This window comes from Balaenoptera physalus (genome assembly GCF_965194825.1).
Source record: "Balaenoptera physalus genome assembly, chromosome: 8".
NCBI classification, from domain to species: domain Eukaryota; kingdom Metazoa; phylum Chordata; class Mammalia; order Artiodactyla; family Balaenopteridae; genus Balaenoptera; species Balaenoptera physalus.
This window is the reverse complement of record NC_138887.1, coordinates 34,000,045-34,014,566: the sequence shown is the minus strand read 5'-3', so window position 1 is coordinate 34,014,566 and position 14,522 is coordinate 34,000,045.

Sequence of the window (14,522 nt, the reverse complement as noted above, 5' to 3'; positions counted from 1 at the left end):
CACCTCTGTTCTGTTCTCCTTAGTGGCTCTTTCCAGGTTACGTCCCACTTAAAGTGGAGGGCATGTATTTCTTCCCAGCACCTTCAGGATTTATTCTTTGTAGTTTTTGCTGATGATTTTTCTGAGTGGTGTGAGCTGATACCTCTTTGTGGTTGAATTTGCATGTGTCTCATAATGCGTTGAAATTGAGCTTTAAGACATGTCCTTTTTATTTTTCCAGCTGTGATTAGAGCTTATTTCTTCAAAGTGTTTTCTTAAAGTATGTGTCACCATTTGAAATATTTTGGCCATTATCTCCCTCAAGACATTTTGAGGGCAGGTTTCATTTACAGCCCTGCAGTACTTGTTCTTATGAAGTGACCATTAGCTCAGGCTTTAAACCTGCTTTTGCAGGTAACGGCCAGAGAGCGGCAGCCTTTCTACGTTTCCCATGCTGGTACTAGGGAAACAGACCTACCGGCCAGTGGTGTTCTTCGGTTATAAATGAGAGTGCAATGTGCCCGGATAAACCCACAAATGTTGATGTCTCCTTGCTTTTGTTTGTTTTTAAATTTAATTTATATTTATTATTAGAGTAATATTCCATTGTGTACGTGGACCACTTCTTCTTGGTGCATTCCTCGGTTGATGGACATTTTCATTGCTTCCAAGTGCTGGCTATGGTAAATCTTGCTGGCGTACAGGTTTGCCAGCCTGTGACTTTTTGATTCTCATTTTCTCAGGTGGTAGGCCAAGCAGTGGTTGTGATTGATTGACTGGTAGCTCAACGTTTCCCTTTTAAAGCAACTACATTGTGTTTTCATTAGTGGCTCTTTACATGCCCCCCCTTACAACCGAGGGTACGTATTTCTCCACACTCCCTTCACCGTTTATTTTTTGCAGCATTATTCCTAATGGCCATTCTGACTGCTGTGAGCTGATAGGTTTTTGTAATATGGGTATGCATGTCATTAAAATTTTTAAAATTCATCATATTCCTATGCCTTTATCTTTTCTCTTGAAAGAAAAAACCGTGAGTACAATATAGCTCTTGAAATTGTCTTCTTTGCAGGTTGCCCTCTTCTGAAGTTTTTGGTCTATTTTTGACCCCAGAAATTTTCTGGAAGGCAGGTGCCATTTACAGAAATGCAAGTTGGTGAAAATTTAGTCACCTTTTGCAGTGGGTTCAAAGCTGCTGTTGTGGGAAACGGCCACAAGGAGGTAGCATTTCTCCATTCCCCAATCTGGGTACTAGGGCAGCAGAGCCTTTCTGGAAGTCATTGTCCTAGGTTGTAAATTAGAATGGAATTTGCCAGGAGAAATCCCCATAAGTTTATGTCTCATTACTTCTTCTTGGTTTTAAAATTTTTTTAATCTGGGTAAAGTTTAGAATATTGTTTGTCCTAGGTGTACACAATCTGGTTCATTTATACATTATGTATGTCTATTAATGTACAGATCCTCTTCCCATGTAAAATATTACAGTGTTCTGTCGACCTCCCTTGCTATATGTTCGGTCTTTTTGATACATGTATATACTATGTATTTGTATATGTATAGTAACACTAATCTTCATTTCTCAATTTCCCCCCTCCTTTCCTTTTCGATGAGCATAGTTTGTTTTCTAAGCCTGTGAGTGTCTTTCTCTTTGGAAATATGTTCATCTGTGTCAGTTATTACATAATGCCATAAGTGATAATATAGGATATAGGTCTTTTGCTTTCCGACCTACTTCATGTTTTGTGATTATCTCCAGGCTCATCTATGGTGCCTCAAAGAGCAGTGCTTCAATGTTTTCCATAGCTAATATTCCATTGTGTACATGGACCACTTCTTCTGGGTGCATTCCTCTGTTGATGGACATTTTCGTTGCTTCCAAGTGTTGCCTATGGTAAATATTGCTGGAGTGCAGGATTGCCAGCCTGTGATTTTTGATTTTCATTTTCTCAGGTGATAGACCCAGCAGTGGGTATGATTGATTGACTGGTATGGTAGCTCAACGTTTACCTTTTCAACGCAACTCAATAGTGCTTTCATTAGTGGCTCTTACCACGTCCCCCTTAGAATCGAGGGTACGCATTTCTCCACAATCACGTCAGCATTTAAGGCTTGCACCATTTTTGTTGATGGCCGTTCTGACTGGTGTGAGCTGGTAAGTTTTTGTAATTTGGGTTTACATGTCTGTAAAAATTCCTACAATTCATCATTTTTCCACGCCTTTTTCTTTTCTGTTAAAAGAAAAAAGGAAAAAAGTGTGAGTATAATATACCTCTTCAAATTTTCTTTTTGGAAGGTTGCACTCTGGAATTTTTTGGACGATTTTCCACCTCAGTATTTTTTGGAGGGCCGGTGTCATTTACAGACCTGCAATGGGTGAATATTTAGTGACCTTTTGCAGTGGGTTTTAAGCTGCTGTTGTGGGAAACGGCCACAAGGATGCAGCATTTCTCCATTCCCAAATCTGGGTACTAGGGCAGCAGAGCCATTCTGGAAGTTGTTTGCCTAGGTTTTAAATTTGGATGGAATGTGCCAGGAAAACCCCCCATAAGTTTATGTCTCATTACTCCTAGTTCGTTGTTTTAATTTTTTCAATTGGGGTTATGGTTAGAATGTTGCTCGTCAAAGGTATACATACTCTGGTTCATCTACCTATTCTATATAACTATTTATTTAGAGGTCCTCTTCCCGTGTAAATTATTACAGAGTGTTCCGTAATTCTTCCTTGCTATATGGTCGGTCTTTTTGATATATGTATATAATATGTATTTGTATACATATGGTAACGGTAATCTTCATTTATCCATTCCCCCCACCTTTCCTTTTAGATAAGCATAGTTTTTCTTTAATAAGTCTGTGATTGACTTTCTCTGTGGAAATATTTTCATTTGTGTCAGTTATTAGATAACGCCTATAAGTGATATCGTAGGATATAGGACTTTTGCTTTCCGACTTACCTCATGTTCTGTGATTATCTCCAAGATCATCTATGGTGCCTCAAAGAGCAGTGTTTCATTGTTTTGCATGGCTAGTATTCATTGTGTACATGGACCACTTCTTCTTTATCCTTTCATCTGTTGATGGACATTTTGGTTGCTTCACTGCCTTGTCTATTATGAATAAGGCTGCAGTGCAGCTTTTGCAGCCCGGGTCTTCTTCATTCTGGTCTTCTCAGGTGAGAGGCCCATTGGTGCGCCTGCTGGATTGAATGGTACCTCAATTTTTCCTTTTAAACGCAGCTCCTTTCTGTTCTCATTATTAGCGTTTAACCCTCTTACATCTCCCCAGCAGCTAGAGGGTACAGAGTTCTGTAAAATCTCTTCAGCATTTATTGTTTGTAGACTTTTTGCCAATGGTCAGTCGACTGGTGTGAGTTGAAAAGTTTTTGTAGATTAGATTACATGAGTCTAATACTTCCTGAGGCTGAGCTTTTATCCATTTTCCTTTCTTTAAAAAGAGAGTGAGTAAAACTTACCTCTTCATACTACCTTCGTGAACATTTTGCCTGTTTTGAATTCTTTTATCCATTCCCTACATCAGCACAATTTTGAGGGCAGGTGTCCTTTACAGCCCTGAGTCCTTGTGAATGGTAAGTGACCATTAGCTGTGGGTTAATAGCTGCTCTTGCGGGAATCGGCCACAAGGCGGCAGCATTTCTCCTTTACCAAATCTGGTTACTAGGGCAACAGAGCCTTACTGGAAGTGGTGTTCTAGGTTGTAAATTAGAATGGAATGTGCGAGCAAAAAGCCCTTTAAGTTTATGTCTCATTACTTCTTGTTGGTATTTTTACCTTAATTTTAATTTTTATCACAGCAAACTTGATTACAATGTTTTGTTTGTTCTAGGTGTGCAAGATGTGGTTCTTTCACACATATACATATATCTATTCTTCTTCAGATCCTTTTCCCATGTAGGTTATGACACAATGTTGAGTAGTCTTCCCTTGGTATTGGGTAGGTCTTTGGTGATTATATATTTCACATGTGTTTGTATCTCTCTGTTAACCTCAATATGGTAATGTATCCAATCCTCACACCTTTCCATTTGGTGAACCACAATTTTTTTAATGAATCTATGATAGTGTTTGTCTGTGGAAATATCTTTGTTTATATCATTTTTTAGGTAACCCCTATATGTGATATGATAGGATATGTGTCTTTCGCTTTCTCACTTACTCCAAGTTGCGTGATTACTTCTAGACTCATCTATGGTGCTGCAAATGGCATTGTTTCATTTTTTCACTAGCTCATAGTCCATCTGTACAGGTAGCAGTTCTTCTTGGTCCACCCATCTGTCGATCGGCTTTTTGGTTACTTCCATATCTTGGCTATTGTAATAGTATGCAATGCAGATTTGCGTGGCTGTGTCCTTCCATTTCTGTCTTCTTAGTTTATAGGTCCGGGAATACGTCTGCTGGATCATATGGTAGCTCAGTGTTTACCTTTAAAAGGCACCTCTGTTCTGTTCTCCTTAGTGGCTCTTTCCAGGTTATGTCCCACTTAAAGTGGAGGGCATGTATTTCTTCCCAGCACCTTCAGGATTTATTCTTTGTAGTTTTTGCTGATGATTATTCTGAGTGGTGTGAGCTGATACCTCTTTGTGGTTGAATTTGCATGTGTCGCATAATGCGTTGAAATTGAGCTTTAAGATATATCCTTTTTATTTTTCCAGCTGTGATTAGAGCTTATTTCTTCAAAGTGTTTTCTTAAAGTATGTGTCACCATTTGAAATATTTTGGCCATTATCTCCCTCAAGACATTTTGAGGGCAGGTTTCATTTACAGCCCTGCAGTACTTGTTCACATGAAGTGACCATTAGCTCAGGCTTTAAACCTACTTTTGCAGGTAACGGCCAGAGAGTGGCAGCCTTTCTTCGTTTCCCATGCTGGTAGTAGGGAAACAGACCTACCGGCCAGTGGTGTTCTTCGGTTATAAATTAGAGTGCAATGTGCCCAGATAAACCCACAAATGTTGATGTCTCCTTGCTTTTGTTTGTTTTTAAATTTAATTTATATTTATTATTAGAGTAATATTCCATTGTGTACATGGACCACTTCTTCTTGGTGCATTCCTCGGTTGATGGACATTTTCATTGCTTCCAAGTGCTGGCTATGGTAAATCTTGCTGGTGTACAGGTTTGCCAGCCTGTGTCTTTTTGATTCTCATTTTCTCAGGTGATAGGCCAAGCAGTGGTTGTGATTGATTGACTGGTAGCTCAATGTTTCCCTTTTCAAATCACCTACATTGTGTTTTCATTAGTGGCTCTTTACATGCTCCCCCTTTCAACCGAGGGTACGCATTTCTCCACACTCCCTTCACCGTTTATTTTTTGCAGCATTATTCCTAATGGCCATTCTGACTGCTGTGATCTGATAGGTTTTTGTAATATGGGTATGCATGTCATTAAAATTTTTAAAATTAACCATATTCCTATGCCTTTTTCTTTTCTCTTAAAAGAAAAAACCGTGAGTACAATATACCTCTTGAAATTGTCTTCTTCGAAGGTTGCCCTCTTCTGAAGTTTTTGGTCGATTTTTGACCCCAGAAATTTTCTGGAAGGCAGGTGCCATTTACAGAAATGCAAGTTGGTGAAAATTTAGTCACCTTTTGCAGTGGGTTCAAAGCTGCTGTTGTGGGAAACGGCCACAAGGAGGTAGCATTTCTCCATTCCCCAATCTGGGTACTAGGGCAGCAGAGCCTTTCTGGAAGTCATTGTCCTAGGTTGTAAATTAGAATGGAATTTGCCAGGAGAAATCCCCATAAGTTTATGTCTCATTACTTCTTCTTGGTTTTAAAATTTTTTTAATCTGGGTAAAGTTTAGAATATTGTTTGTCCTAGGTGTACACAATCTGGTTCATTTATACATTATGTATGTCTATTAATGTACAGATCCTCTTCCCATGTAAAATATTACAGTGTTCTGTCGACCTCCCTTGCTATATGTTCGGTCTTTTTGATACATGTATATACTATGTATTTGTATATGTATAGTAACACTAATCTTCATTTCTCAATTTCCCCCCTCCTTTCCTTTTCGATGAGCATAGTTTGTTTTCTAAGCCTGTGAGTGTCTTTCTCTTTGGAAATATGTTCATCTGTGTCAGTTATTACATAATGCCATAAGTGATAATATAGGATATAGGTCTTTTGCTTTCCGACCTACTTCATGTTTTGTGATTATCTCCAGGCTCATCTATGGTGCCTCAAAGAGCAGTGCTTCAATGTTTTCCATAGCTAATATTCCATTGTGTACATGGACCACTTCTTCTGGGTGCATTCCTCTGTTGATGGACATTTTCGTTGCTTCCAAGTGTTGCCTATGGTAAATATTGCTGGAGTGCAGGATTGCCAGCCTGTGATTTTTGATTTTCATTTTCTCAGGTGATAGACCCAGCAGTGGGTATGATTGATTGACTGGTATGGTAGCTCAACGTTTACCTTTTCAACGCACCTCAATAGTGCTTTCATTAGTGGCTCTTACCACGTCCCCCTTAGAATCGAGGGTACGCATTTCTCCACAATCACGTCAGCATTTAAGGCTTGCACCATTTTTGTTGATGGCCGTTCTGACTGGTGTGAGCTGGTAAGTTTTTGTAATTTGGGTTTACATGTCTGTAAAAATTCCTACAATTCATCATTTTTCCACGCCTTTTTCTTTCCTGTTAAAAGAAAAAAGGAAAAAAGTGTGAGTATAATATACCTCTTCAAATTTTCTTTTTGGAAGGTTGCACTCTGGAATTTTTTGGACGATTTTCCACCTCAGTATTTTTTGGAGGGCCGGTGTCATTTACAGACCTGCAATGGGTGAATATTTAGTGACCTTTTGCAGTGGGTTTTAAGCTGCTGTTGTGGGAAACGGCCACAAGGATGCAGCATTTCTCCATTCCCAAATCTGGGTACTAGGGCAGCAGAGCCATTCTGGAAGTTGTTTGCCTAGGTTTTAAATTTGGATGGAATGTGCCAGGAAAACCCCCCATAAGTTTATGTCTCATTACTCCTAGTTCATTGTTTTAATTTTTTCAATTGGGGTTATGGTTAGAATGTTGCTCGTCAAAGGTATACATACTCTGGTTCATCTACCTATTCTATATAACTATTTATTTAGAGGTCCTCTTCCCGTGTAAATTATTACAGAGTGTTCCGTAATTCTTCCTTGCTATATGGTCGGTCTTTTTGATATATGTATATAATATGTATTTGTATACATATGGTAACGGTAATCTTCATTTATCCATTCCCCCCACCTTTCCTTTTAGATAAGCATAGTTTTTCTTTAATAAGTCTGTGATTGACTTTCTCTGTGGAAATATTTTCATTTGTGTCAGTTATTAGATAACGCCTATAAGTGATATCGTAGGATATAGGACTTTTGCTTTCCGACTTACCTCATGTTCTGTGATTATCTCCAAGATCATCTATGGTGCCTCAAAGAGCAGTGTTTCATTGTTTTGCATGGCTAGTATTCATTGTGTACATGGACCACTTCTTCTTTATCCTTTCATCTGTTGATGGACATTTTGGTTGCTTCACTGCCTTGTCTATTATGAATAAGGCTGCAGTGCAGCTTTTGCAGCCCGGGTCTTCTTCATTCTGGTCTTCTCAGGTGAGAGGCCCATTGGTGCGCCTGCTGGATTGAATGGTACCTCAATTTTTCCTTTTAAACGCAGCTCCTTTCTGTTCTCATTATTAGCGTTTAACCCTCTTACATCTCCCCAGCAGCTAGAGGGTACAGAGTTCTGTAAAATCTCTTCAGCATTTATTGTTTGTAGACTTTTTGCCAATGGTCAGTCGACTGGTGTGAGTTGAAAAGTTTTTGTAGATTAGATTACATGAGTCTAATACTTCCTGAGGCTGAGCTTTTATCCATTTTCCTTTCTTTAAAAAGAGAGTGAGTAAAACTTACCTCTTCATACTACCTTCGTGAACATTTTGCCTGTTTTGAATTCTTTTATCCATTCCCTACATCAGCACAATTTTGAGGGCAGGTGTCCTTTACAGCCCTGAGTCCTTGTGAATGGTAAGTGACCATTAGCTGTGGGTTAATAGCTGCTCTTGCGGGAATCGGCCACAAGGCGGCAGCATTTCTCCTTTACCAAATCTGGTTACTAGGGCAACAGAGCCTTACTGGAAGTGGTGTTCTAGGTTGTAAATTAGAATGGAATGTGCGAGCAAAAAGCCCTTTAAGTTTATGTCTCATTACTTCTTGTTGGTATTTTTACCTTAATTTTAATTTTTATCACAGCAAACTTGATTACAATGTTTTGTTTGTTCTAGGTGTGCAAGATGTGGTTCTTTCACACATATACATATATCTATTCTTCTTCAGATCCTTTTCCCATGTAGGTTATGACACAATGTTGAGTAGTCTTCCCTTGGTATTGGGTAGGTCTTTGGTGATTATATATTTCACATGTGTTTGTATCTCTCTGTTAACCTCAATATGGTAATGTATCCAATCCTCACACCTTTCCATTTGGTGAACCACAATTTTTTTAATGAATCTATGATAGTGTTTGTCTGTGGAAATATCTTTGTTTATATCATTTTTTAGGTAACCCCTATATGTGATATGATAGGATATGTGTCTTTCGCTTTCTCACTTACTCCAAGTTGCGTGATTACTTCTAGACTCATCTATGGTGCTGCAAATGGCATTGTTTCATTTTTTCACTAGCTCATAGTCCATCTGTACAGGTAGCAGTTCTTCTTGGTCCACCCATCTGTCGATCGGCTTTTTGGTTACTTCCATATCTTGGCTATTGTAATAGTATGCAATGCAGATTTGCGTGGCTGTGTCCTTCCATTTCTGTCTTCTTAGTTTATAGGTCCGGGAATACGTCTGCTGGATCATATGGTAGCTCAGTGTTTACCTTTAAAAGGCACCTCTGTTCTGTTCTCCTTAGTGGCTCTTTCCAGGTTATGTCCCACTTAAAGTGGAGGGCATGTATTTCTTCCCAGCACCTTCAGGATTTATTCTTTGTAGTTTTTGCTGATGATTATTCTGAGTGGTGTGAGCTGATACCTCTTTGTGGTTGAATTTGCATGTGTCGCATAATGCGTTGAAATTGAGCTTTAAGATATATCCTTTTTATTTTTCCAGCTGTGATTAGAGCTTATTTCTTCAAAGTGTTTTCTTAAAGTATGTGTCACCATTTGAAATATTTTGGCCATTATCTCCCTCAAGACATTTTGAGGGCAGGTTTCATTTACAGCCCTGCAGTACTTGTTCACATGAAGTGACCATTAGCTCAGGCTTTAAACCTACTTTTGCAGGTAACGGCCAGAGAGTGGCAGCCTTTCTTCGTTTCCCATGCTGGTAGTAGGGAAACAGACCTACCGGCCAGTGGTGTTCTTCGGTTATAAATTAGAGTGCAATGTGCCCAGATAAACCCACAAATGTTGATGTCTCCTTGCTTTTGTTTGTTTTTAAATTTAATTTATATTTATTATTAGAGTAATATTCCATTGTGTACATGGACCACTTCTTCTTGGTGCATTCCTCGGTTGATGGACATTTTCATTGCTTCCAAGTGCTGGCTATGGTAAATCTTGCTGGTGTACAGGTTTGCCAGCCTGTGTCTTTTTGATTCTCATTTTCTCAGGTGATAGGCCAAGCAGTGGTTGTGATTGATTGACTGGTAGCTCAATGTTTCCCTTTTCAAATCACCTACATTGTGTTTTCATTAGTGGCTCTTTACATGCTCCCCCTTTCAACCGAGGGTACGCATTTCTCCACACTCCCTTCACCGTTTATTTTTTGCAGCATTATTCCTAATGGCCATTCTGACTGCTGTGATCTGATAGGTTTTTGTAATATGGGTATGCATGTCATTAAAATTTTTAAAATTAACCATATTCCTATGCCTTTTTCTTTTCTCTTAAAAGAAAAAACCGTGAGTACAATATACCTCTTGAAATTGTCTTCTTCGAAGGTTGCCCTCTTCTGAAGTTTTTGGTCGATTTTTGACCCCAGAAATTTTCTGGAAGGCAGGTGCCATTTACAGAAATGCAAGTTGGTGAAAATTTAGTCACCTTTTGCAGTGGGTTCAAAGCTGCTGTTGTGGGAAACGGCCACAAGGAGGTAGCATTTCTCCATTCCCCAATCTGGGTACTAGGGCAGCAGAGCCTTTCTGGAAGTCATTGTCCTAGGTTGTAAATTAGAATGGAATTTGCCAGGAGAAATCCCCATAAGTTTATGTCTCATTACTTCTTCTTGGTTTTAAAATTTTTTTAATCTGGGTAAAGTTTAGAATATTGTTTGTCCTAGGTGTACACAATCTGGTTCATTTATACATTATGTATGTCTATTAATGTACAGATCCTCTTCCCATGTAAAATATTACAGTGTTCTGTCGACCTCCCTTGCTATATGTTCGGTCTTTTTGATACATGTATATACTATGTATTTGTATATGTATAGTAACACTAATCTTCATTTCTCAATTTCCCCCCTCCTTTCCTTTTCGATGAGCATAGTTTGTTTTCTAAGCCTGTGAGTGTCTTTCTCTTTGGAAATATGTTCATCTGTGTCAGTTATTACATAATGCCATAAGTGATAATATAGGATATAGGTCTTTTGCTTTCCGACCTACTTCATGTTTTGTGATTATCTCCAGGCTCATCTATGGTGCCTCAAAGAGCAGTGCTTCAATGTTTTCCATAGCTAATATTCCATTGTGTACATGGACCACTTCTTCTGGGTGCATTCCTCTGTTGATGGACATTTTCGTTGCTTCCAAGTGTTGCCTTTGGTAAATATTGCTGGAGTACAGGTTTGCCAGCCTGTGATTTTTGATTTTCATTTTCTCAGGTGGTAGACCCAGCAGTGGGTATGATTGATTGACTGGTATGGTAGCTCAACGTTTACCTTTCCAAGGCACCTCAATTGTGCTTTCATTAGTGGCTCTTACCACATCCCCCTTAGAATCGACGGTACACATTTCTCCACAATCACATCAGCATATATTGTTTGCAGCATTTTTGTTGAGGGCCGTTCTGACTGGTGTGAGCTGATAGTTTTTTGTAATTTGGGTTTACATGTCTGTAAAAATACTTACAATTCATCATTTTTCCACGCCTTTTTCTTTTCTGTTAAAAGAAAAAAGGAAAAAAGTGTGAGTATAATATACCTCTTCAAATTTTCTTTTTGGAAGGTTGCACTCTGGAATTTTTTGGACGATTTTCCACCTCAGTATTTTTTGGAGGGCCGGTGTCATTTACAGACCTGCAATGGGTGAATATTTAGTGACCTTTTGCAGTGGGTTTTAAGCTGCTGTTGTGGGAAACGGCCACAAGGATGCAGCATTTCTCCATTCCCAAATCTGGGTACTAGGGCAGCAGAGCCATTCTGGAAGTTGTTTGCCTAGGTTTTAAATTTGGATGGAATGTGCCAGGAAAACCCCCCATAAGTTTATGTCTCATTACTCCTAGTTTGTTGTTTTAATTTTTTCAATTGGCGTAATGGTTAGAATGTTGCTTATCCAAGGTGTACACACTCTGGTTCATCTACATATTCTATATACCTATTTATGTAGAGATCGTCTTCCCGTGTAAATTATTACAGAGTGTTCCGTAAACCTTCCTTGCTATTTGGTCAGTCTTTTTGATATATGTATATAATATGTATTTGTATACATATGGTAACGCTAATCTTCATTTATCCATTCCCCCACCTTTCCTTTTAGATAAGCATAGTTTTTTTAATAAGTCTGTGATTGACTTTCTCTGTGGAAATATGTTCATTTGTGTCAGTTATTAGATAACGCCTATAAGTGATATCGTAGGATATAGGATTTTGCTTTCCGACTTACCTCATGTTCTGTGATTATCTCCAAGATCATCTATGGTGCCTCAAAGAGCAGTGTTTCATTGTTTTCCATGGCTAGTATTCATTGTGTACATGGACCACTTCTTCTTTATCCTTTCATCTGTTGGTGGACATTTTGGTTGCTTCACTGCCTTGTCTATTGTGAATCAGGCTGCAGTGCAGCTTTTGCAGCCCGGGTCTTCTTCATTCTGGTCTTCTCAAGTGAGAGGCCCATTGTTGCACCTGCTGGATTGAATGGTACCTCAATTTTTCCTTTTAAACGCAGCTCCTTTCTGTTCTCATTATTAGCGTTTAACCCTTTTACATCTCACCAGCAGCTAGAGGGTACACAGTTCTCTAAAACCTCTTAGGCATTTATTGCTTGTAGTCTTTTTTCCAATGGTCAGTCGACTGGTGTGAGTTGAAAACTTTTTGTAGATTAGATTGCATGAGTCTAATACTTCCTGAGGCTGAGCTTTTATCCATTTTCCTTTCTTTAAAAAGAGAGTGAGTAAAACATACCTCTTCATACTATCTTCTTGCAAATTTTGCCTGTTTTGAAATTTTTATCCATTCCCTACCTCAGCACAATTTTGAGGGCAGGCGTCCTTTACAGCCCTGAGTCCTTGTGAATGGTAAATGACCATTAGCTGTGGGTTAAAAGCTGCTCTTGCGGGAAACGGCCACATGGCGGCAGCATTTCTCCTTTACCAAATCTGGTTACTAGGGCAACAGAGCCTTACTGGAAGTGGTGTTCTAGGTTGTAAATTAGAATGGAATGTTCGAGGAAAAAGCCCTTTAAGTTTATGTCTCATTACTTCTTGTTGGTATTTTTAACTTAATTTAATTTTTATCACAGCAAACTTGACTACAATGTTTTGTTTGTTCTAGGTGTGCAAGATGTGGTTCTTTCACACATATATATATATCTATTCTTCTTCGGATCCTTTTCCCATGTAGGTTATGACACAATGTTGAGTAATCTTCCCTTGGTATTGCGTAGGTATTTGGGGATTGTATATTTCACATGTGTTTGTATGTCTCTGTTAACCTCAATATGGTAATGTATCCAATCCTCACACCTTTCCATTTGGTGAACCAAAAGTTTTTTTAATGAATCTATCATAGTGTTTGTCTGTGGAAATATCTTTGTTTGTATCATTTTTTAGGTAACCCCTATATGTGATACGATAGGATATGTGTCTTTCGCTTTCTCACTTACTCCAAGTTGCGTGATTACTTCTAGACTCATCTATGGTGCTGCAAATGGCATTGTTTCATTTTTTCACTAGCTCATATTCCATCTGTACAGGTAGCAGTTCTTCTTTGTCCACCCATCTGTCGATGGGCTTTTTGGTTACTTCCATATCTTGCCTATTTTAATAGTATGCAATGCAGATTTGCGAGGCTGTGTCCTTCCAATTCTGTCTTCTTAGTTTATAGGTCCAGGAATAGGTCTGCTGTATCATATGGTAGCTCAGTGTTTACCTTTTAAAGGCACCTCTGTTCTGTTCTCCTTAGTGGCTCTTTCCAGGTTACGTCCCACTTAAAGTGGAGGGCATGTATTTCTTCCCAGCACCTTCAGGATTTATTCTTTGTAGTTTTTGCTGATGATTTTTCTGAGTGGTGTGAGCTGATACCTCTTTGTGGTTGAATTTGCATGTGTCTCATAATGCGTTGAAATTGAGCTTTAAGACATGTCCTTTTTATTTTTCCAGCTGTGATTAGAGCTTATTTCTTCAAAGTGTTTTCTTAAAGTATGTGTCACCATTTGAAATATTTTGGCCATTATCTCCCTCAAGACATTTTGAGGGCAGGTTTCATTTACAGCCCTGCAGTACTTGTTCTTATGAAGTGACCATTAGCTCAGGCTTTAAACCTGCTTTTGCAGGTAACGGCCAGAGAGCGGCAGCCTTTCTACGTTTCCCATGCTGGTACTAGGGAAACAGACCTACCGGCCAGTGGTGTTCTTCGGTTATAAATGAGAGTGCAATGTGCCCGGATAAACCCACAAATGTTGATGTCTCCTTGCTTTTGTTTGTTTTTAAATTTAATTTATATTTATTATTAGAGTAATATTCCATTGTGTACGTGGACCACTTCTTCTTGGTGCATTCCTCGGTTGATGGACATTTTCATTGCTTCCAAGTGCTGGCTATGGTAAATCTTGCTGGCGTACAGGTTTGCCAGCCTGTGACTTTTTGATTCTCATTTTCTCAGGTGGTAGGCCAAGCAGTGGTTGTGATTGATTGACTGGTAGCTCAACGTTTCCCTTTTAAAGCAACTACATTGTGTTTTCATTAGTGGCTCTTTACATGCCCCCCCTTACAACCGAGGGTACGTATTTCTCCACACTCCCTTCACCGTTTATTTTTTGCAGCATTATTCCTAATGGCCATTCTGACTGCTGTGAGCTGATAGGTTTTTGTAATATGGGTATGCATGTCATTAAAATTTTTAAAATTCATCATATTCCTATGCCTTTATCTTTTCTCTTGAAAGAAAAAACCGTGAGTACAATATAGCTCTTGAAATTGTCTTCTTTGCAGGTTGCCCTCTTCTGAAGTTTTTGGTCTATTTTTGACCCCAGAAATTTTCTGGAAGGCAGGTGCCATTTACAGAAATGCAAGTTGGTGAAAATTTAGTCACCTTTTGCAGTGGGTTCAAAGCTGCTGTTGTGGGAAACGGCCACAAGGAGGTAGCATTTCTCCATTCCCCAATCTGGGTACTAGGGCAGCA